The following is a 26,160-nucleotide window of genomic DNA, read 5'->3' on the forward strand; positions in this document are numbered from 1 at the left end:
GTTGTTTCTGTAGATATTTAGACAGATAGATAAACAGATTTTTTTTTATTGATTTTTTTAAAGAAAAGTAATTACAAATATGCACTGTTTGTTATGATAAATGCTGAACTGTATAAAATCATCCAGTCTTTTGGTTCAATATTCAAAATTCCAGTTTCATTTTTATTTGGCTAGCACAGACTGTTGCAAGGGAAGCAATCTTGATTGGCTAAGGTCCATATTCTTCATCCAGTGATTTGTCTTTATGAATATTTATTTCTGGATCAGTAAAGGCGAAGCAAGCCAGTATTTAATCATTAATATATTAAGCAATCTGCACTGTTTATCATTGTCTATTGCAACAAAATATTGGCATGCTTCATATAACAGCTAGAACTGTCATTATATTTTGCTTTCTTTCATATGTTATTAACAGTGTTCTTTTATGGAAAACAATAGTCAGTCTTTTGTCTACTGGTGGACACTAGAAGGAGTTTCAACTGTGCATTTAATTGTATCTCTGCTGTAGTATTTTTTAGCTACAGCATTAAATACTAATTTAAAGTGCATGCCAAGAGTTGTTTTAATAATTATACACCCTTCACAAAAATCCATCAAGTTTATTATTATTGTGTTCATGGTTGCTCGACTTTACTATATCAAACAAATACACAGTTATTTTATCAATAAGCAAAACATGTATAGTGATGTAAGGGTGGCCATAGGGAATTAGATCATATACCAAGAATCATTGATCATAAGTGATCTACAATATAATGTTTTAGGTACGCCTCCAGTTTACCAAAAGCATGGTGAAAGAAATATGAGATTGCAGGCCACACCCACCCTACCAAGAAAACCTTCCCGGATATAAGTAAATTCAATAAAACATCAACCAATAGCTTGGCTAAAGATTGGCCGCAGAACTTTTATTAGTTTAACCACTTAAGCCCCGGACCAATATGCAGCCTAAAGACCCAAGGTGTTTTTACAGTTCGGGACTGCGTCGCTTTAACAGACAATTGCGCGGTCGTGCGACGTGGCTCCCAAACAAAATTGGCGTCCTTTTTTCCCCACAAATAGAGCTTTCTTTTGGTGGTATTTGATCACATCTGCGGTTTTTAGTTTTTGCGCTATAAACAAAAATAGAGCGACAATTTTGAAAAAAAAGCAATATTTTTTACTTTTTGCTGTAATAAATATCCCCCAAAAACATATATAAAAACATTTTTTTTCCTCAGTTTAGGCCGATACGTATTCTTCTACCTATTTTTAGTAAAAAAAATCGCAATAAGCGTTTATCGATTGGTTTGCGCAAAATTTATAGTGTTTACAAAATAGGGGATAGTTTTATTGCATTTTTATTTTTTATTTTTTTTTTACTACTAATGGCGGCGATCAGCAATTTTTTTCGTGACTGCGACATTATGGCGGACACTTCGGACAATTTTGACACATTTTTGGGACCATTGTCATTTTCACAGCAAAAAATGCATTTAAATTGCATTCTTTATTGTGAAAATGACAGTTGCAGTTTGGGAGTTAACCACAGGTGGCGCTGTAGGAGTTAGGGTGCACCTAGTATGTGTTTACAACTGTTTGGGGGTGTGGCTGTAGGAATGACGTCATCGATCGTGTCTTCCCTATAAAGGGAATGACGCGATCGATGCGCCGCCATAGTGAAGGACGGGGAAGCCGTGTTTACACACGGCTCTCCTCGTTCTTCAGCTCCGGGGAGCGATCGCGACGGAGCGGCTATAAACAAATAGCCGCGCCGTGGTCCCGGATCGCTCCCCGAGCGGACCCGACCTCCGCATGTAGCGGGGGGGGGTCCCGATCGGACCCCCCACCCGCTAATAGGCGAGGACGTACCCATACGCCCATGTGCCTGTACGTGCCATATTGTGGACGTATATGTACATGGGCTGGTCCTTAAGTGGTTAAATAACAACATCCTTTATAACTCTTTTGTTATTAACACATAACAGCATAAATTCAAAGAAACAGCAGATTTTCTTGCTGAGTTTTCCGAACTCAAGCAGCAATACCACACATTTACATACAAATATCTGTCCACCTATAAATCCAGGGTACCCTACCACATAATAGTGTGCGCAACTGGGGCCGAAGGGCGGGAGCTTCCTTCTGTGATTCTGCCGGGAAAATAGGGCAAGCCCCTTTTCAGCTGCCCTTATATAGCCTCCAACAATTTATTATAGCCGTGAGTAGTTTTAAATTATTTTTTTCCTTTAGAAATGTCATTTTGTGCAGAGACTGTTCTAAACATGCGCAACTTTATAGGCATACTATAGACACCCCCAGGTATGAAATTTAAAGGAATATTTCACTTTTATTGTTTCACTTTAAGCATTATTAAAATCACTGCTCTCGAAAAAACAGGTGTTTTTAAAACTCTTCTTTGTATTGATACATGTCCCCTGGGGCAGGACCTGGGACCCCAAACACTTTTTTATGACAATAAAAGCATATTAACCTTTAAAATTAGCACTTTGGATTTCTCCCATAGACTTTTAACTGCTTGCCGACCAGCCGCCACAGTTATACGGCGGCAGGACGGCTCTGCTGGACAAGAGCACGTAGCTATACGTCACCTTGCCCAGCAGCCAATAGGGGCACATGCGCGCTGCTGGAGGCACGCACGCGCACCCCCCGCTGGCCCCCGACTCCCGTGCACGTGCCCAGCGGGGGTGATCACCGCCAGGCACCCGCGATCACTCGTTACAGAGCGGGGACCGGGAGCTGTGTGTGTAAACACACAGCTCCCGGTCCTGTCAGGGGAGAAATGCCTGACCGTCTGTTCATACAATGTATGAACAGTGATCAGTCATTTCCCCTAGTGAGTCCACCCCCCCTACAGTTAGAACACACCCAGGGAACATACTTAACTCCTTCCCCGCCCCCTAGTGTTAACCCCTTCCCTGCCAGTGGCATTTTTATAGTAACCCAATGCATTTTTATAGCACTGATCGCTATAAAAATGCCAATGGTCCCAAAAATGTGTCAAAAGTGTCCATAGCGTCCGCCATAATGTCACAGTACCGAAAAAAATCGCTGATCGCCACCATTACTAGTAAAAAAAAATATTAATAAAAATGCTGTAAAACTACCCCCTATTTTGTAAACACTATAACCTTTGCACAAACCAATCAATAAACGCTTAATGCGTTTTTTTTTTACAAAAAATATGTAGAAGAATACGTATCGGCCTAAACTGAGGAAATGTATCTATTTTTTTATATATTTTTGGGGTATATTTATTATAGCAAAAAGTTAAAAATATAATTTTTTTCAAAATTGTCGCTCTATTTTTGTTTATAGCGCAAAAACTAAAAACCGCAGAGGTGATCAAATACCACCAAAAGAAAGCTCTATTTGTGGGGGAAAAAAAGGACGCTAATTTTGTTTGGGAGCCACGTGGCATGACCGCACAATTGTCAGTTAAAGCGACACAGTGCCGAAATGCAAAAAGTGCTCTGATCTTTGACCAGCAATATGGTCCGGGGGTTAAGTGGTTAAAGGGTGTTCCACGGCTTTCGAATTTGCCGCAAACATCCCAGATTGTTCGCTATTCGATGAACGGGCGAACAGCCAATGTTCGAGTCAAACTCATGTTCGACCTGAACATAAAGCTCATCCCTAGTCAAGAGATATTGGCCTCTATTATCTGAAACAAAGGTCATCCTCTTGTTACCCTTTAGCACCTGCCTAACTGAAAAAAAGACATACAAGGCGGGAGTCCCCTTAACCTTAAGAAAAAATAGAATGCAGCCAGCTTTTTCATTACATAACTACTCAACAGATGCTGCTGCATCAAAAAGATAAGAAAGCCAAAATGGCTTCCTCAGATGGGTTACTGAAACAAAATCCCCCATTGCCTGTAAATTGCATCCAATTCCTCCAAGCAGCTGCATAACTAGACCAAGTCTTGGGTGCTACCAAGCCCATAATTGCTTCTGACAGCATCAAATCACTCCCCACAGATGTTCCAGACATGGGATGCCTTCCTCGTCTGCCTCTGGGAGCAATTGCCAAAAGTTGGCAAAATTATTCAGAATCCCGGAAGTATGTTTAGCCTTAAGCCAAATAGTAAACTTTAAACATAAAAAAGCCACCTGTCCTAACACCTTAATCACCTTAATCACCAACAAAGAACTAGAAAGGCAATTTACTGCATACAACACTCCTCTGTTATCTGTTTCCACCATAATGCGCCTGTCTGCAAATTCTGTTCCCCAAAGTCCTAAAGTCACTAAAACTGGGAACAATTCCAAAAGAACCACATTATTTGTGGCTTGACTGTGATCCCAAGATTCTGGCCAAGCTGCAGTGCATTTTCTAGATAGCACCAAAATCTTTTGAACCCGCCGCATAAGTAAACAAGCAGAAATCTGGGGCAAAAATTAAATCTGCCTGAAAAAACGACCGCCCATACTAAACAGCAATAAAATTGGTCCAAACAAACATATCCTCCTTAAGGGAGCTGGTCAGCCTAATGTGGGCAAAAGGCGATTTCAGACCAGAAATAGAAAGATAAAGTTGCCATGAAAAAATCCGACCAACCAGCATAATCCTACAAGCAAAAGAGACTGCATTTGTTTTTGCTGAATCTTCTTCTTTCCTAACAATTGTGCCAGCAAAGACTTTAATTTCTTTAGCTTTGCCTCAGCCAAACTAAAATCCATTCTGCCAGTGTCTATTTGAATGCCTAGGAATTCTAGCACCATGGTAGGTAAACAGGTCTTTCCTTCAGCTAGTGGAATACCAAAATACCTGGCCATGTCACAAAATGTTTTGCAAAAAACCCAAACAAAAAGTAGATTCTGGCAGACAGATAAAAAAAATCATCTAGACACTATCTGCACCTGAATGAAAATAAAGTACCCAATGAAGGAAAGTGGAACGCCTCAAAATATGAACACGACAATGAACATCCCATTGGGAACCATTTTTCTGATGAACTGCTGTATATCAGTGAGCAAATTGTTGCTGCTACGTTTTTAATTTTATTTTTTGTAAATCTTTGGTTCTCATTATTATTTGTAAGCAATGTTAAAATCCCTTTGTCCTTCCCACTTGTGTCATATGCTTTCTCCTTGTTTGGGTAACTGTCCAGCCATGGGTGCATTTTTTCCAGCCTCCCTGGAGTGCAGGCTTTTGGGAAAAATATCCCTCTGTGTTTGGCTAGCCCCCACATTTGCATTCCTCTTAAAGCCCTTCAACACCGGGCGTGCTCCAGAGCAATAGTTACATTGGTGCCTGTATTTGCAAGAGGCAGTTCAGTAGCATTGACTTTTGTTAAATGCAACTTGATTAGGCGTGACTTGTTTCTGTGGCAGGATCAAATTTAGCCACAGACCTTCATACCCCATTTGAGTGACGGGTAAATGGCAATTTTTTGTCTGAATGACTCATCATAGTAAAACCATCCCAGCCCTCCAAAAATATTGTAGGCTTCCAGAATGTTGCCTAATGCCGCGTACACACAACCGGTTTTCATGACGTCAAAATGCAATTTTTTCAAATGGTCATTAAAAACAATCGAGAGTAGGCTCCACAGCATTTTTCTCGACGTGAAAAATGGGTATTTAAAATTTAGAACATGCTCTAAATTTTCACGTTGTTTTTCACATTGACGTTTTTCACGTTGTGAAAAACGGTCGTGTGTAGGCTTTAACGACGTGAAAAAAACGCACATGCTCAGAAGCAAGTTATGAGACGGGAGCACTCGTTCTGGTAAAACTAGCGTTTGTAATGGAGATAGCACATTCGTCACGCTGTAACAGACTGAAAAGCACGAAGCGTCTCTCACCAAACTTTTACTAACACGAAATCAGCAAAAGCAGCCCAAAGGGTGGCGCAATCTGAATGAAACTTCCCCTTTATAGTGCCGTCGTACAAGTTGTACGTCACCCCGCTTTGCTCAAGCATTTTTTTTTCACGATCATGTGTATGCAAGGCAGGCAAGAATTACGTCGAAAAAAACGTTGTTTTTTCTAGGACATTAAAAATGGTCGTGTGTACACGGATTAAGTGCTGAAAAATGGCACAAAAGCACAATTTGGGATGCTTCTCTGCCATTATTCCCAAATAAATGCAATAAGCCTGGAACCAATTATTAAATGACCTGGGGATCGGTCTGCACCTATCATCATTGCTCCTCTGCTCCCCTCTCCTCTCCGCTCTAACCATAAAATCTTTAAGAAATGGCAGAAGGGAAAGCAAATCTATAAACTACCCTTTCCATATCTTTTCCTTTACTGATAAGTTTAAATAGTACCCTAGGGAAGACATCTTACAGGGTATGACATCCTTCATGCATGATTCCGGAGCATTGGACCTGACAGGAGCAGCAGTGAGTAGTGGCTCAGGACCTAAAACATGCATTTGATTCCCTGCATTATTTAGACCAGTAACCAAATTAACAGCGTGAAGATTAACAGAATCAATAAAAGGGGTAGCTGAAGAAACAGGAGCTGGAAAAACAGTGATAGCAGGATGTGACACATTAGATAATGACTTAACCAGAGGGGCCAGTGAGCCCACAAGACCAGACAAGATACTCAGTTGCATCAACGCACCAGCTGCTTGAGGTCTGGGACTTGTGGTACCTGCCCAACCGGAACACCTGAGGCACCTCCGCATACCCAGTGCCTTGCTGAGTAAGCACTGTTTCTTGGAGCCTGTGAGCCTGTTGTGCGGGGGGCAGCCGCCCTCTTGCTTCCATCCTAGAGGCCTGCTAAACTTGGCCCCAGGGACCTCCTCTGCCAGCTGGTGACGACGAATAAGTGTGCCTCTTCTTGCTGACCCGGCGGCCATGAGTTGCCATACTGCCGCCATCTTCCTCTGCTCTTCCTGGCAGTGCACGAACTTCTTTGGCTTCTTCCGTGACTCGTCAGTGCCTCTCCAAAAGAAATGCTTCTTCTCAGATGCTCTCTCTGTGTGGGCTCCTCCTCCCACAGTTCGGCACTTCCCCGCTGTGCCCATGCACCTTTCACCACCATAGCAGTTCCCCCGCTACTTTCCAGCTATTTCTCTCCTTCTCCTGCTATTGCCAGGCAGCAGCACAGCCATGCTTCCCCTCCCTTACTGTCAGCCTTTTCAAAGAGCTGCCTGACAAGAGATTTCATGCTGCAATGGTAGGAAGAGCTTTCTTCTTCCTTCTGTGATTCCACTCGGAAAAAAGGGCAATCCTCTTTCCAGCTGCCCTTATATAGCCTCCTAACAAATTTCCAGAAAATTCCCCAGCTTCTAATTGGTTCCTGCCAGCTCCTTTTAATCCTATCCTTAAAGGGGCCGTCAACGAGTACCTGTGTGAGTATGGCACAACAACAGGCTCAGGTTTTTTCCCCATGCCAATAGCTGCTCATAAATGATGCATGCACTGTACTGTCATCATTTGAGGAGGCTACAAGGATGCTGATCCGTGACAATGCATGCATCAGTGTCACAATCCCTGTTGTGTTCCTGCTGGAGCAGACACTGCATGGCATTATTGACAGGGCACTCAAGGACTTCCTTTCCTCTCAAGGACCACTTTATGCATTTCATTGTTCCTATGCCACAGAACACACAAGAGGAGATATAGAAGGAGGAGGAGGATTCTGGCAGTTTTAAGAACCAATGACAGGCAAACCTTGTTTCTTCTTTACACAAGGCCCAGGTACCAACCATCTTAGGCCTTTGATATCAGCCTGAGGAATGGAACAGGTTATAGCTCCTAGGTCTCCACAGCCAGACCATCAAAAGATAATTTTTCTTCTTAGCACATGTTAAACGTGACCAACCACACTGGTGAAAAAACTGAGATACTCTCCATTTGGGAGGGGTTATATAAGGGAGGAACTCAATTCTAATTGGGTTTGCTTGAGAAGCAGACTTCTTGGGGTCAGTGAGGATTACAGTATCTGGAACTGCCTCCTCCCAGCCACGTACTACTCCCAAGGTTTCTGGGGATGGGAAACCATCTCTTACTGTATGACGTATGTCTTCATCTGTTTGGCTCTCTTTTCACATGAGCCTTCTGAGGGTGAAAAATACCTCTCTGGAGATAAGGATCATGTGCAGTCTGAGGACTCAGAAGATGAGAGGATCCCTGCGACTTCTCAGTCGCTAAAGATGCAGGTGGAATATTATGCAGAGATGGTGCGTGCCACTTACAAATTGCCTCCTGTTGAAGCTTCTAGGCCCTCTTTTTCCTCTTTGGGATCCCAGAAATCCCTGCCGGCTGTGTGGGCCTTTCCAGTTCATTCCTTGCTGGATAAACTGATGTATAATGACTGGGTTCACCCAGATAAACTGTTTTCTCCTCCAAGGCATTTTTTCCATTAGGCACAGACCTACTATCGCAGGGTCCAATATTCCATCCTGCCTTACAAAGTCTAAATTTGACGGTTTGGATGTTGAGACCCACATTCTGAGGATATGTGGGCTCTCAGGTCCAGTCCTATCCACTCTGGTTAATGCTAGGAAGCTGCCCTCCAGGCTCATCTACTGCAGAATCTGGAAGGCATATGTTTCCTGTTTTGAACCCAGAAAGTGGCATCCTAGGAAGTTTGCCATTAATAGGATTTTTGCCTTTCTTCAGCTGGGCTTAAATATGAAGTTGGCTTTGAGCACTATCAAGGGCCAAATCTCGGCTTTGTCAGTATTTTTTTCAAAAAACGATATCCTCTCATTCCCTAGTCAGGGCCTTTGTTCAGGGTGCACTGCGGTTGAATCTGCCGGTTAAGCCTCACGTGTGCCCATGGGATTTGAATTTGGTGTTATCTGTTTTACAGCAAGGAGGGTATCGGAATTGGCGGTTCTTTTGTGTAAAGAACCATATATGATTATCCATGAAGACAGGGTGGTGCTGCGTCCTCACCCAACTTTCTTACCCAAGGTGGTTTCAGGTTTTCATCTGGATCAAGATATAGTCCTACTGTCTTTTTTTCCAGATCCGCAGTCTGCGGAGGAAGAGAGTTTACACTCTCTAGATGTTGTTAGAGGGGTAAAGGTTTATCTGCAAGCTATGGCTCATATAAGGAAGACTGATTGTCTATTCATTCTGCCTCGAGGCCCAAAGAAGGGCCAGGCAGCGTCAAAATCCCAAAAATATTGCAAGGTGGACAGATTGAGATGAGTAAGGAGGAGTGACATATTTGTGCCTCTTTTGTGAGGCTTGTAGGTGCTCGTGCCAACGGGCTGAGTGGTGAGAGGTTAAATGCCTTGTCAAGCATGTGGTACCCAAACGGTTGGTGTTTTTGCCACGCTTGATGCGCTTGAGACAAAGTTTGCAAATAGCAACAGTGCAATCGGTTGCACATGTACAAAAAAGGCCCATACAGCTGAGCTCTGAGAAGTGGACCAGGAGATAACAGATCCAGAATGTGATGGAATAGGGTGGCTGCTCTCTACTCTTCCATGATGGCTGCCTCGTTGGGGTTGTACCTCACCCTCACTTTTCTGCTCTGCTTTATCCGCCACCCAAGTCAGTCAGTGACCTCAACATCATCATCTCCTCAATACCACTGGAGACAACTTGGCAGAATGCTGTGGCTGGGGGAACACGACTGCCAATTTGTGTATCAGTGTTATCCCCTCTCTGTAGGCTCATGTTCCTGCCTTTCTCAACCTCAGAGTCAGAACCAACATCTGAATCAAGTAATGGCTGTGCATTGTCAAGGAGCAAGTAGCTGACTCCACATATGCTGCTGGCAACCTTACAGTGTCATGGGAATGTCTGCCTCTCATTGCTGTTCTCCCAGACATGATGGGGGAATGGGGGTGCTTATTAACAAAATGTAATAAAGATGTGTAAATCTGTACATGGATGCACTTTAATCAATGGAAAGTGGTGTTTGGTGCACTTTAATTTAAGTATTCATGACTAGGAATGAGCCCGTGGTTCGAGTCTAACGTAAGTTTGACTCGAACATCGGGTGTTTGCTTGCTCTAAAATAAACCGAACATATGGGGCTTTCGTGGAAAATTTGAGCACAGCGGAATGCCCATAATGCACTGCAAGATCGCAGTGCATTTCTGTATGATAATTGGCCAAAGCATGCACCTAACCCGCATGCTTTGGCCAATCACAGCGCACTGTATTGAGAGAGACATAATTGGTCAAAGGCAGGTGCTTTTGGCCAATCATGGCTCAGGGGGACTAAATCCCCACCCCACACTATATAAGGGTGCTTACAGAGCGGCCGTATGTAGTGTTGTTGGCGTGGACAGAGAGATAGCTTAAGTTAGATTAAGCAGGCAGGTTATTCAGTTAGTGGCAGTTATATATATATATTTACAGTCAGTCTAGTATATATAGATAGATATCTATATATATGTATATATATATATATATATATATATATATATATATATATATATATATATATATATATATATATATATATATATATATATATATATATATATATTGTAAACATTGGGGGTTTAACTTAAGTGGTAAATGCGATTGTTAGCGAGTCTACAGCAGCCAGTTGTAAGATTTAAGGGCATGGCAGCCCATTTTTATTAAAAGGAAACAAAATAAAAAGTCCATTCATAGGATTCCCACGCAGGGGTTCTTCTCCAATACAGTTCACAAACACAAAATGCCAAGCTTCCTGGCTCCTAGGCTTACTTCAGCCTGGCTGTACCTGTTAAACCTTGGCCCACTCCTGGCCTCAACAGGATTCCCAAGTCTATTGTCTCCCCAACTTCAGGACTTCCTTCAGCCCCTCTTGGACTCACTAGCCACCCCAGGTCTACTAGCCTCTCAGTCCATCGGCACGAAGTCCGCCCCACACAGGGGATGTAGTCTTGCAGGGTAGACAGACAGCTTCCCACACACAGGTCTGCCTTGCAGCAACAGCCAGCTGCACACACTCCACCTTCCTCTCCACTCTGTTCTCACCAGTCCCTGATTATATTGGCTGTTTTCCCCTGAGCACCCAACCTGCTGGCTATTCCCAAGACCTGGACACAGGGCGGGAGTTCCCATCCCGCCCAAGTCTCTGCAGGATCTCCAAACCACACAGCCCCATTCAAACTTAGCAAAACCCGGAGAAAGCTGCCACAACAGTTTTCTCCGTTTTAAAGTTATGCTGTGAAGTTCTGCAGTCCACTGACATGCAGACTCTGTGTCCGTTTTTGCTGCGTTTTTATGGTGACCGGGACCCTCATTATTACAATATATATATATATATATATATATATATATATATATATATATATATACAGTATATATATATATATATATATATATATATATATATATATATAAAAAAAATATTGATAGATAGCTATCTATCTCTATCTATCTATCTATCTATCTATCTATCTATCTATCTATCTATATATATATATATATATATATATATATATATATATATATATATATATATATACAGTACAGACCAAAAGTTTGGCCCCCCCTATTCATTTAAAGAGTTTTATTTATTTTCATGACTATGAAAATTGTAGATTCAAACTAAAGGCATGAAAACTATGAATTAACACATGTGGAATTATACATAACAAAAACGTGTGAAACAACTGAAAATATATTTCATATTCTAGGTTCTTCAAAGTAGCCACCTTTTGCTTTGATTACTGCTTTGCACACTCTTGGCATTCTCTTGATGAGCTTCAAGAGGTAGCACCCCATCACTCTCCTTCTTGGTCAAATAGCCCTTACACAGCCTGGAGGTGTGTTTGGGGTCGATGTTCTGTTAAAAAATAAATGATGGTCCAACTAAACGCAAACCAGATGGAATAGCATGCCACTGCAAGATACTGTGGTAGCCATGCCCATGCTGGTTCAGTATGCCTTCAATTTTGAATAAATCCCCAACAGTGTCACCAGCAAAGCACCCCCACACCATCACACCTCCTCCTCCATTCTTCACGGTGGGAACCAGGCATGTAGAGTCCATCCGTTCATGGCTCCCAATGATGGTGGCTTCACATGTGGACTCTCTGATCAGAAGTGCATTCTTTGATCAAAAGTGCCGGAGTTAAAAACCAGGAGTTGGCTATTATCTGCTTCTGCTTGCAGATTTTTTTCCCCTCTTTTTCTCTGACACTTTTTAAACAGCTTTTTTTCTTTTTCCTTTCTGCTAATTAAGGGGAGGGTTTAATTGTTCACAGGTGTGTGTTTGTTCACAGGTCTTCACAGGTGAGTATAAAGTGGCTGTACAAGCTCCCAGAGGAGCTGGCTCCCAATGATGGTGGCTTCACTTGTGGACTCTCTGATCAGAAGTGCATTCTTTGATCAAAAGTGCCGGAGTTAAAAACCAGGAGTTTGAAACAGGAGGTAAGACAGGAGTCTTCATTATTATTTTTTTCAATCACTGATCCAGAACAAGCTTGCAGCTAATAAAGTTGGAACTCTTGCTATATAGATTCAGCGGTGCAGCAGACGCTCTCATCTTAGTCTGCTCACCCCAGGACGCTCTCAAACGAGTCGGCTCTCCCCAGGGATAGTGCAGCCAGGCAGGGTCCTCCCAGCTCTCGGCTGCTGCAGACACAGCACAAAAAAACAGGACTAAGACCCCCCCCCACACCCCCCTAGCCAATTGATCCAGGGTTGCACCGATCGCCGTTAAGGGGTCAGGAAGGAATTTTTTCCCCCCGATCGCTGCAGATTGGCACAGCACGCCTGGGGTTTTTCGCCTTCCTCTGGACCAATTGGGGAGAGAAGACTCAACGAGTGACGGCTCACTTGGACAGTCTTCCACCCATCACGTCCGGCGTCTTGCGGCTCTTCCCGCATTCGCGCCAGACCAGGCCTCATTCGCGGCCGCCGCAATTAGGAAAGACTGACGACAATGGCTAATCTGCGATACTCTGCGGACTCTATTCGGGGTCTGAGACAATTCGCAACAGCATTACCAGCCGTCACCAAAAAGGCCTTAAAAATAGAGCAACTTTTGAGATTCGATCGACCATCAAAAATGTAAACTATTTAACCCAGCTCAAGCACACATCATGTGCTTTGATCAACACAAGATCGGCAGTAAAACACTGATTAGAAATCCACAATTTCTTACTACAAAACGATCTAGACTGCCTCTTTATTACAGAAAGCTGGCTCTCAGACGACTGCAACACCATTCTCGGAGAATTGGTGCCAGAAAACTATCGCATTATAACGGAAAACAGAATAGGGCAAAGAGGAGGAGGCCTGGCGGTGATCCACAAGAATCACATTTCAATCACTAAGCCAGCCCTTCAAAATCCTCTTCCATTCATGGAAACCCTTACTCTTCAACTTCAAACTTCCCCCCAGGAGACTGTTCACATTCTCCTCTGCTATAGGCCACCTGGGCCAAAATCGCAGTTTTTGCCATCTTTAACGGAGTTCATATCCACTTATACCCTTAACAGCAAACATCTTTTGCTGCTCGGGGACTTTAATCTGTGGGCCAACTCCGCACAGGATCCCATTGCGGACGCCTGCATCGATCACCTGGAGGGATTAGGGCTACAGCAACTTATATGCGGGCCAACACATGCTTCAGGTCACACACTCGACCTAATTTTCAGACAAAATCTGAAAATAAGCATTTTAGAAAATGAACCATTGCCATGGACAGACCACCATGCAATCAAATTCATAATCTCCAAAATTCCCCCAGTGATAAAAGCACCCAAGCCGGTGACAATACACTGGGCTAGATCTCAGAAGAAGCTCCATTTGGAACTCTTTAAATCTACCTTGGGAAACAGAATCAAAACAATCCATCCACATCAAACAGCCGCAGATACACTGGATGCCATAAACGCAGCCCTGCTACAGTCAGCCGATTTAGTAGCACCGAAACGCAAAGCCTGCATCCGAAAAAGAAAGTCTGGCTGGTTCAACAACCAGCTGTCGCTTCTGAAGCAAGAGCGCAGAAGGGCGGAAGCCGCCTGGAAAAGAAGCCCTGCAGAGGATAACCTCATCATCTACAAGGCAATAACAACACGATATCATAAAGAAATCTTCAAAGCCAAGAAACATCATTTTTCTATGGCGATTAACAGCGCCCTAAACCGCCCCCGCGAACTCTTCAAGATGGTCACCCAGACCATGAATCCAGGATGTCTTGAAGTCCCCAACTCAGACACCCAAGAGTTCTGTAATGAACTATCGGATTTCTTCATCAACAAAATTGAAAGAATCCGGGAAAGCATCTTGCAAAACAATACCCCCCTCAACCCCACCGTCAATCAACCACAAAACACCCACAGAAACGCTCTACAATCAACAAAGTTCACTCTGGAACCGATCTCCATCGATACCACAAAAAATATCATTGGTGCTTTGCGGAACAGCACATCGCCCAATGATATCATCCCCACCAAACTGCTGAAGGAATGTGCCGACATCCTGGCACCACCCATCACACAGCTTATAAACCAGTCATTTAAGGAAGGCACAGTGCCACCCCTGTTGAAAGAGGGCACAATCCAGCCCATCTTGAAAAAACCTAACCTGGATCCCAAGGACCCAACTCACCGCCGTCCCATAACAGGCCTAAATGTTCTCTCCAAGATAATGGAGAAAGTAGTGGTACAACAGCTGCAACAGCATCTAGATACCCACAATCTACTGGATCCATTACAATCAGGCTTCCGTCCCGGACACGGGACAGAAACGGCCTTACTCAAAATATGGGACGATGCACTCGAGGCCGCAGACGAAGGAGAATCTTGTCTCCTGGTTCTGCTGGACCTAAGCGCAGCCTTTGACACGGTAGACCACAAACTGTTACTGATGCGACTAGCCAAGGTAGCAGAAGTCGCAGAAGGTGATTTACCATGGTTTTCTTCCTTTCTTGAAAACCGATCACAAACAGTTAAATTGGGTTCTTTCACGTCGGAAAAGCGCACGGTGTCATGTGGAGTCCCCCAAGGATCCCCCCTGTCACCGGTGCTTTTCAACATCTATCTTCGCCCTCTCTTTGATATTATCAGTAGCCAAGAACTACTCTATCACTCTATGCAGACGATACGCAACTGTATTTTCGCATCTGCAACAAAAAGGATCATCATCCCAGTTTAGAGAAATGTCTCTCTTTGATAGAAAACTGGATGACAAAGAGTTATCTTAAACTCAACAGTTCAAAAACAGAACTCCTTATGTTTCACGCCAGCCGAAAGAGTCAACTGGCAACAACCTGGACACCCCCCGCCCATTCTGGGCCAAATCATCACCCCTAGCACCAAAGTCAAAAGTCTCGGGGTCATCTTCGACACCTTCATGACAATGGACGCACAAATAGGGTCAGTAGTCAGCGGAGCGCACCATCTGTTGCGCCTACTACGCAGACTTATTCCATTTATCCCCAAAGAAGACGTAGCAGTCGTGGTGGGAACAATCGTGAATTCCAGACTGGACTATGCTAACGCCCTGTACCTCGGACTCCCAAAGTACCAAATCTCCCGTCTGCAAGTCGTTCAGAATACGGCCGCCAGACTGGTGACTGGGAAAAAAAAATGGGAATCAATCTCACCTTCGTTGAGAACCCTTCACTGGCTGCCAGTAAAAGACAGAATTGCATTTAAAGCACTCTGCCTGACACATAAGTGCATCCATGGGAAGGCTCCGCAATATCTTTGCGACAAGATAGAACCTCACAATTCGAATCGCGTTCTGCGATCCACCGACCAAAATCTGGTCAGGGTACCAAAAACCAAATACAAGTCCAAAGGAGAAAGAAGGTTTGCTTTTCAGGGTCCTAGACTATGGAACGCTTTACCAACCAGCATTCGGTTGGAGGAAAACCACCTGACTTTCAGAAGACAGATCAAAACTCTGCTCTTTTGATGTCATGAGACACGAACAACTAGCGCCCAGAAGCGATTCAGTTCGCATGCGCCACGCTTTATAAGTTTTTCATTCATTCATTCATTTTCTGCGTCGCACAAAGACACGGGGGTTGGAACCAAAGATCTCAAGTTTGGACTCATCAGACCAAAGCACAGATTTCCACTGATCTAATGTCCATTCCTTGTGTTCTTTAGCCCAAACAAGTCTCTTCTGCTTGTTGCCTTTCTTTAGCAGTGGTTTCCTAGCAGATATTCTACCATGAAGGCCTGATTCACACAGTCTCCTCTTAACAGTTCTAGAGGTGTGTCTGCTGCAAAAGGTGGCTACTTTGAAGAACCTAGAATATGAAATATGGGCCAGATCCACAGCCAGCCGCCGTAACTTAAATATTGCCATTTAAGTTACACGGCCGCAAAATTTCTACCTAAGTGCCCGATCCACAAAGCACTTACCTAGAAATTTTCAGCTGTGTAACGTAAATCCGGGCGGCGCAAGGCGTTCCTATTCAAATGGGGCGAGTCCCATTTAAATTAGGCGCGCTCCCGCGCCGGCCGTACTGCGCATGCTCACAACGTCATTTTCCCGATGTGCTTAGCGCGGTTTAACGTTGCGCCGGGTTTTGAGAATCGCGACGGGCGTAAAAAAAAAATACGAGTTGCGGCGGGAAAAAAAAAATGAAAAAAAAAAGACGGCGACGCGGGATAGAAGGGTCTACTTTTACAAGGCCTAAACAGTTTAGGCCTTGTAAAAGCAGCCCTAATTTTACGATTGCAAACTAATACTTACGGAGAAAAAAACGAAGCGTAAACGTTTCGTGGATCTCCGTAAGTGCTAATTTGCATACCCGAAGCGGCATTTCGACTCAAAATGCCCCCAGCGGCAGATGCGGTACTGCATCCTAAGATCCGACAGTGTAAGTCCCTTACACATGTCGGATCTTCTCCCTATCTTTGGAAACTGATTCTGTGGATCAGTTCCAAAGATAGAAACAGGGATACGACGGCGTATCAGTAGATACGCCGTCGTATCCCTTTTGTGGATCTGGCCCTATATTTTCAGTTGTTTCACACTTTTTTGTTATGTATAATTCCACATGTGTTAATTCATAGTTTTGATGCCTTCAGTGTGAATCTACAATTTTCATAGTCATGAAAATAAAGAAAACTCTTTGAATGAGAAGGTGTGTCCAAACTTTTGGTCTGTACTGTATATATACATATATATATATATATATATATATATATATATATATATATATATATATATATATATATATATATATATGTATATATATATATATATATACTCTGCATTTAGCATATATTATATATTCAGTGTTTATTCTATATTCAGTCAGTGCAGGCAGTGTATTAATATATGTGTAGCGGGTATCACCCTTTTCGATGTAATACAAAAGACTACCATTGCTGATCGTGAAGGATCTCAGCTCCCTCCTGTGGCGGAGTTGGGTTAGAGACACCTCTTGTTTACATTTTGTTCTGTTACCGCAGAGAATGTTGGGGGATTGAGTTCAGAGGAGAAGAGACTCCATTTGCCCTGGCCTGTAATAAACTACATTACCCAGAGAGCAGCTGTACAACCCCAAGATGCTTTGCCTTCTGCACCGCCTGCTAAGGAAGGTAATTTAAGGGGGAGGACGCGCTCTCTCGGGACCACCTTTTCAACCCAGGAGGACACTGCCAGAAGTGTCTCCACAGGGAGTAGGCCGCAGCTGAGGCCTACATACGCCCGGGCGGAGTGGCTTTGAGAAGAGAGACGTAGCCTCTGCCAGAGTGATCGGATGAGTTTCCAGTATCTCTACGACTTGCCTGAAGAAACGGAGACCGCTGGCTAACAGGACTGTGACTGCCGATCAGGGATGGAGTGCCGCAGAAGGACAGGGCCTGAACCGGTTGGGTGAGACGGCACTTGCCTGAGAGTACTGATTGTCTTGCGGGAGGGCGGATTACTAATATCCATCTTTGCGGCTTGACTATTCAGGAAACTTTCAACAGTTTACTATTAGCCTTTTTGGATAATAAATTGCTCTTTGCGCGCCAACGCATGCCAACGCACAAGTGCACAAACTATTAGTATAAACTGTATTGAAGTTTGGCCTGGGACGCCAGGCCATACTGATTAGCTATAGCATATTACCCAAGGGCTATCTATTTAGTGTTGTTTATTGTTAACATTAATTTCATTGCTCGTTGATCGAGTAATTGGTTCTTTTACCATATCTGTTACCTTATATAGTATTGTAGAGAGACGGAGAGCTGGGTGAGGCTTGGCAAGGGGGCGTTTCATTGTGTATGTTTTGTTGAAGGGGTCCCCCTTGCTGTGTGCTTACACAGGTCTGTGTGACACTGTAGTCTAGTTCACACTTAAGCTTTATTATTGTTACTGATATTGCAGGGATCTGAAAATAGTGTATCACTGTTTTACTCTTGTTCCTTTGTTTCCACTTTAAGTAAAACATTACTTTGGTTATCCTCAAGTTTGTGTGCAGCCTATCTTTCATACTGCAGGATCCCTTCCATTTAAGTTAACCCCTTTTACTTACATAATCTGTTGTAGTGTAACAGGATACTGTGTCTCCCCACAAGTTACTCGGGTCCACAACTCCCTTATTACCAGGTGTGTCAAGGGAGGGTTTTGAGCCACTTTAAGGGGTTGGTCACAGAGCGTAGACCCAAAACAAACCAGCAGCTCCTCCGGGGGTAGTGCTACATATATACAGTATACAGTCTAGTATATAAATACTGTATATTTAATCTGCATCCAGTGTAACCTATATCTATAGTGCATTCCATGTTGACTGTTTCTAATACACTTCAGGCTGTGTATTAATATATATACAGTCTAATATATATATATATATATATATATATATATATATATATATATATATATACTTGGCATTCAGTGTAGCCTATATCTACAGTGCATTCCATGTACAGTTGCTAATACAGTGCAGGCAGTGTACACAGTATCTAATACAATGTGTACAGTTTCTAAGATGTCAGGTGGTGTATTAATATATATATATATATATATATATATATATATATATATATATATATATATATTAGGGCTTTTACTGATCAAAATTTTTCTGTTCGATTAATCGTTTTTTTTTTTATCGATTAATCGACTAATTTTGATTAATTATAACGCACATACAGATCCAACTACTTTTAGCTGATCTCCTTGCAGGCTGATTCCCAGTGCAGCTACTAACCACTGGAAAAATGGATAGCAGGATACAAAAAACACACAAAGGCAGCACTCGATAGGAATAGCAATATGGTGCGAGTAATACCAAACAGTACCAAAAGCATAAAAAAAAGTCATAAAAACATGTAGCTAAGTAGGATACTGGTATAAAAATGTGTACAACGATACCACTGCTGAATCCAGATGAGGAGAGGTTAACATCAGTCCGTTGGCATGTAGATGTCCCATGAAGGGAACTATCACAACTCCCAGTGGATGGTTGTAGAATCCCAGGTTGATAGAGGGAAGTGTAACAGCCCTTGCGTGTGGCAGATAGTGAGGTCCCGCCGGCATGCAGATATAAGGGCACAGCAAAGGAGACCTTCAGATGGACACGGCAAGCCCCACCGGTGTCCGTGACGTTACTGGATCTCTGACGGAACTCCCTGAAGGCCCAGAGGCCAGCGGAGAGGTGAGTACCAATCAAAAGAGTTTTAATCGATCAAAACAATTTAAGATTAATTGATTAATTAAAAGTTAATTTGCACAGCCCTAATATATATATTGTAACAGCACTGGTGAACGGAGTGAACCACAACTGCGGTTAGCAAGGACTTTAATGCGATTTTCTATGCGACAACTCAGTATTAGGCCCCAGGCGTCACTCCTCACAACAGGAGTTTGGGGGATCTATACATCATCTCTCTGTCACTTAACCACTTAAGCCCCGGACCTTTAGGCAGCTAAATGCCCAGGCCAAGTTTCGCGATTCGGCACTGCGTCGCTTTAACAGACAATTGCGTGGTCGTGCGACGTGGCTCCCAAACAAATAGAGCTTTCTTTTGGTGGTATTTGATCACCTCTGCGGTTTTTATTTTTTGCGCTATAAACAAAAATAGAGCGACAATTTTGAAAAAAAATTCAATAATTTTTACTTTTTGCTGTAATAAATATCCCCCAAAAACATATATAATTTATTTTTTCCTCAGTTTAGGCCGATACGTATTCTTCTACATACATTTTTTTTACTACTAATGGCGGCGATCAGCGATTTTTTTTCGTGACTGCGACATTATGGCGGATACTTCGGACAATTTTGACACATTTTTGGGACCATTGTCATTTTCACAGCAAAAAATGCATTTAAATTGCATTCTTTATTGTGAAAATGACAGTTGCAGTTTGGGAGTTAACCACAGGGGGCGCTGAACGTGTTAGGCTTCACCTAGTGTGTGTTTACAACAGTAGGGGGTGTGGCTGTAGGTCTGATGTCATCGATTGTGTCTCCCCTGTAAAGGGGATGACACGATCGATGCTCCGCCACAGTGAAGCACGGGGAAGCCGTGTTTACATACGGCTCTCCCCGTTCTTCAGCCATCGTCCCGGATCGCTCCCCGAGGTAAGCCGCCCGCTGCACGCAGCGGAGGGGGTCCCGATTGGACCCCCGACCCGCGGAAAGGCAAGGACGTATATATACGCCCATCTGCCTGTCCGTGCCATTTTGCGGACGTAAATAGTCGTGCGGCGCGGCGTTAAGTGGATAAAGAACGTAGTAATAGATGTAGTAACAACTGTAGCTTGAATATAACAAGTACTTTAATTGAGTAGTAGTACTTGTATATGAGAGGCAGTATAGCTCAGGTAGTTATAGTAACATACTTGAGGTAAATTGGTAGATGTAATACTATTGCTTATGACAGGGCTCAAAATTTCAAGTCTTGAGCCACTAGCCAGGCCTTAAGGGTTACTCGCCACCAGTTTCCCTGTCCAACACCTACCATGCCCCGCCCCTAATTATGCCGCTAATCACGCCCTCATAAATTATCTCCTGAAATTACACTTAAATGTTTTATGCAGAATTAAGTTGCAAAAATAAATATTAACAACAACTTAATCAGTTCCCTTCAGCACAGCCTCACCTGTGCCCATAAATGCAGGCTCACCTGTGCCCATCATTTCAGCCTCATTGTGTGCCCCCATTGCAGACTCATTGTGCCCCCATTGCAGACTCATTGTGCCCCCATTGCAGACTCATTGTGCCCCCATTGCAGGCCAGATCATGACAGGAGGAAGAGGAGAGCCACGGGATCACCGAGTGGTATAGCCCGTTGTAACAGCTTACATTGAACTTTCCTCCGCTCTGTTCGCTATCACACACAGCCCCGCCTCCTCCTAACCCGCGCCTGTAATAGACAGAACACCTCCCAGCATTGGACCTGCATTCTGTCTATTGCAGGCGCGGGTTAGGAGGAGGCGGGGCTGTGTGTGAGAGCGAGCATAGCAGAGGAAAGTTCAATGAAAGGCTGTTACAGCGGGCTATACCGCTCGGCGATACCGCGGCTCTCCTCAACCTTCATGCTCTCTGCCACGGGATGAACAGTGGGAGAACAGCTCCCGATCAACCCCGCCGGCAGTGCTCGCCCCCCACCTCCCAGGCAGCCCAGCTCCTCACCAGACCTCATTTTCCACTCGCAAAACGCGAGTAGGCAAGTGGAAAATTTGAGGTCTGGCTTATGAGAAGCAGTATAGCTCAGGTAATTATAGTAGCATACTTGAGGTATTTATTTGTGGAAGAATATGAGAGGCAGTATAGCTCAGGTAAATATACAGTAGTTGTAGACATGAGCTATAATTATAAATGTAGCAATGCACACATATGAGATATGGTATAGCTCAGGTAATTATAGTATCATACCTGAGGTAACTTGCTATTATGATTTAGAGGTAGCTGTCCCTTTTAGGTACTCATTTGCAATAAGCTTTAGCACATTATTATCTCCCAGAAGATATAGTAATATCCACATGGTATTTGTAACAGTACAATAGTAATAGATGAATCATTAGCATTAGGTCTTCTTATAGAACTACAAGTGAAGGAATGTCTACTTATCCATTTGTAGATCTCTATGCAGGAGATGGAATGTCCATAGTGCAAGATGTTCATGGCAGGAAGGTAGTTCCCAGCTATGCAGTTGTTGTAGGAAGTCTCAGCAGCAAAGTAGTAGTTGTTTCCTGGAGCGGTGTTTCCGGCAAAGGGAGTAAGGATAGCAGCATGGCTAAGCGGACAGGCTAAGCCTGAGCCTACGGCTGACACTACGGCTGGCAATAATAGAACCCTGCCTGTATCTCCTATGCATGCCTTTATAGGCAGGAGATCAGGTGTAGTGCATTGCTGTGAGATTTGAATAGAGCGCCTGTTACATATATACAGTCTAGTATGTATATATATATATATATACTCTGCATTCAGTGTAGCCTATATCTACAGTGCATTCCGTTGTGTATTGTTTCTAATACACTTCAGGCAGTGTACACAGTATCTAATACAGTGTGTACAGTTTCTACTAAACTTTTGGTGGTGTACACAGTTTACAATACAGTGCAGCCATTAGACATGTGCACACTGAAATATTTTGTTTTGGAATTTGGCTTTTGTCCAAAAAATTAATTAATTTAGTTCCTCCCGAAATTCTTTTTTTTTTTCGTTAAAAAAATGCATTTGTCCGAAAATCCAAATTAATTAAGGTCAAATCTGTCTTTCAAGGCTTATGGTGTGTGTCAAATGTTCTAAGAAGATTCCACGGACCCCATTCCCCTCTGACGCACCCTCTGCTACGTCACTGGGGAAGCCCAGGCTTCCCCCTTGCGTCAGAGGGGGGCGGGGTCATGTGACGGGTGGCCCCGCATCATCTATATAAGAACTTTCACTGGCGATGCTGCGCTCTGGATCCTGGACCTGGATGATTTTCTCATCGATGGACCCCGGCGGAGAGGAGATCACCCGTCGCTGGATACTGACAATGTTGGAGCGGGGAGCGGGGATCGAGAGTGGATTACCACCGCCAGATTATTTTTATTTTTTTAATAAAGGACTTTTTTCCACGGTGTGTGTGTTTTTTTACAATTCTTTACACTTCCTTAGTGAAATGGTAGGGGCACAATGTACCCCATTACCAATTCACATAGGGGGGGCTGGGATCTGGGGGTCCCCTTTGTTAAAGGGGTCTTCCAGATTATGATAATCCCCCTGCCCGCAGACCCCCACAACCACTGGGCAAGGGTTGTGGGGATGAGGCCCTTGTCCCCATCAACATGGGGACATCCTCCCCATGTTGAGGGCATGTGGCCTGGTACGTTTCAGGAGGGGGGCGCTCTCTCATCACCCCTCTTTTCTGCGGCCGGCCAGGTTGCATGCTCGGATAAGGGGTCTGGTGTTGATTTTTGGGGGAACTCCACGCCATTTTTTTTTATTTGGGGTGGAGTTTCCCTTAACATCCACACCAGACATGAAGGGTCTGGAATGGATATTTGGGGGGAACCCCACGTAATTTTTTTTAAAAAATTGACAGCGGGGTTCCCCTTAATATCCATACCAGATCTGAAGGGCCTGGTAATTGAATTTGGGGGGACCCCCACGCTTTTTTTTTTTTATGAAAGAATTCTCTCTGAATTGCCGGGAGCCGACAATTCATTATAGCCGTGAGTGATTTTAAAATTACTTTTTTCCTTCAGAAATGACACTTGCAGAGACAGTTCTAAGTATGGGAAACATGCGCTATTTCACAGGCATACTTTGACTAATAATAATTATATTTATTAATTATTATTACTAGTAAACCAACATTATAATTCTTCTATAGCCTATGGGCAGAGCATTTCACCATAAATGTCCGCTTGCTGAGATCGTATGTTTTTAGCTACTTCGTCGAATCTTCATGTCTCTCTATATCGAATCTTTTCTCTCTATGTCAAATCTTTTCTCTCTATGTCGACTCTTCTTCATGTCTCTATAATGTCGAATCTTTTCTCTCAATGACGAATCGTTTCTCTTCATGTAGAATAATATTGGACTAATAGAGCTAAGGTTAGGCACATTCGACCGCAACGAAAATGAAAATAAAGCATTTGTTTATGTTGGATCTTTCGGTTTTCGTCTTCTGTGCTTTCGTTAGCGTTTGTTAAAACGCTAACGAAAATACCTGAAATTCGGACGAAAATGCATTCGGACAAAAATGAATGCACATGTCTAGCAGCCATTGTACACTTTCTAATACACTTCAGGCGGTGTACACAGTATCTAATACAGTATTGTGTGGTGTTGTAAAACAAAAATTACATCATGTCCGGAAGACCACCAAGGAGAGGTAGACACTCACAGGCCACTAAAAGAGGGCAAGCAGCATCTGTGTCTGCAGTGGTGGTCGTCAACATGGTGCATTCTCTGCATGTGGCCGTTCAGAGTATATAGTGCCTGGGGGCCCCCCACGCTGTTTTTTAAAATATTTTGGTGCAGGGTTCCCCATAATATCTATACCAGACCTGAAGGGCTTGATTTTGGGGGGGACATCCACGCCATTTATTTTTTATTTTTTGTATTTTAATCTAAATTGCCAGGATCCGACAATACTTTACAGCCACAAGCAGTTTTAAATTACATTTTTTTCCTTTAGAAATCTCATTTTTCTGTGGCACTGTTATACACATGGTACGATATTAAAAAGGAAAATTTCATTTTTATTGTTCCACTTTAAGAATTATTAAAATCACTGCTCCTGAAAAAGCTGCAGTTTTTAAAACTTTTTTTTGCATTGATACATGTCCACTAGGGCAGAACACTTGTTATGGAAAAAACTTGCATTTAAGCCCTTAAAATTTTTCACGTTTGTGTCCCATAGACTTTGGCTTTAGTGTTCAAACAAATTTTTGGACCGTTCACATGTTCTGCTGTCAACCAAACTGGGGGGGTGTTCGGCTCATCCCTATTCACGACACACTCCATGGATACACTATAATTTATTGCAATATACTGCATCAAACATGCAGTAACACACAGAACTATATGACGTTAAACTTGCAGTAATGCACAGAACTGCACTGAACTATATGGCGTTAAACTTGCAGTGACACAATTAAATATGCAGCGTTAAACTTGCATTAATGCAATGAAATATACGACGGTAAACTTGCAGTAACGCAAAAACCGATATGGCGTGAAACTTGCAGTAATGCACAGAGCTATATGGCGTTAAATTTGCAGTAACACGATGAATTATATGGCGTTAAACTTCCAGTAACGCAATTAAATTTACAACGTTAAAATTGCCGTAATGTACAGAACTATTTGCCGTTAAACTTGCAGTAATGCAAAAACTATATGCCGTTAAACTTGCAGTAACGCAATTAAATATACAACGTTAAACTTTCAGTAACACACAGAACTATATGGCGTTAAACTTGTATTAACGCAATGAAATATACGGCGTTAAACTTGCAGTAACGCACAAAACTATACGGTGTTAAACTTGCAGTAACACAATGAAATATATGGTGTTAAACTTGCAGTAACGCAATTAAATATACAGCGTTAAACTTGCAGTAACAATAGAGCTATATGGCATTAAACTTGCAGTAACGCAATGAAATATACAGCGTCAAAATTGCAGTAATGCACAGAACAATATGGCGTTAAATTTGCAGTAACACAATGAATTATATGGTGTTAAACTTGCAGTAACGCAATTAAATTTACGGCATTAAAATTGCCGTAACGTACAGAACTATATGCCGTTAAACTTGCAGTAACGCATAAAACTATATGCCGTTAAACTTGCAGTAACGCAATTAAATATACAACGTTAAACTTGCAGTAACACACAGAACTATATGGCGTTGAACTTGTATTAAAGCAATAAAATATAAGGCGTTAAACTTGCAGTAACGCAATGAAATATACAGCATTAAACTTGCAGTAATGCACAGAACTATATGGCGTTAAACTTGCAATAATGCACATAACTATATGGCATTAAATGTGCAGTAACGCAATAAAATATACAGTGTTAAACTTGCAGTAACGCAATTAAATCTACGGCGTTAAACTTGCCGTAATGTACAGAACTATATGCCGTTAAACTTGCAGTGTCGCACAGAACTGTCTGGGCACTAATCCTTACCTGCCTCCCCGAACGGTGCAATCGCGGCTGTTTGCGCCGCGCGCGCGTGCGTGGTGTTGGCGCGCGCGTGCGTGGTGTTGGCGCGCGCGGGCGCGTGCATGTGCGTGCGCACGGGCGCGCACAGACCTGTAGTCCATCCGGCCAATCAGAGCCCTGAGCGGGCTATTTAAACCTCTCCCTTTCCTGTGGCTAGTT

This window comes from Rana temporaria, chromosome 2 (assembly GCF_905171775.1).
Source record: "Rana temporaria chromosome 2, aRanTem1.1, whole genome shotgun sequence".
NCBI classification, from domain to species: Eukaryota; Metazoa; Chordata; class Amphibia; order Anura; family Ranidae; genus Rana; species Rana temporaria.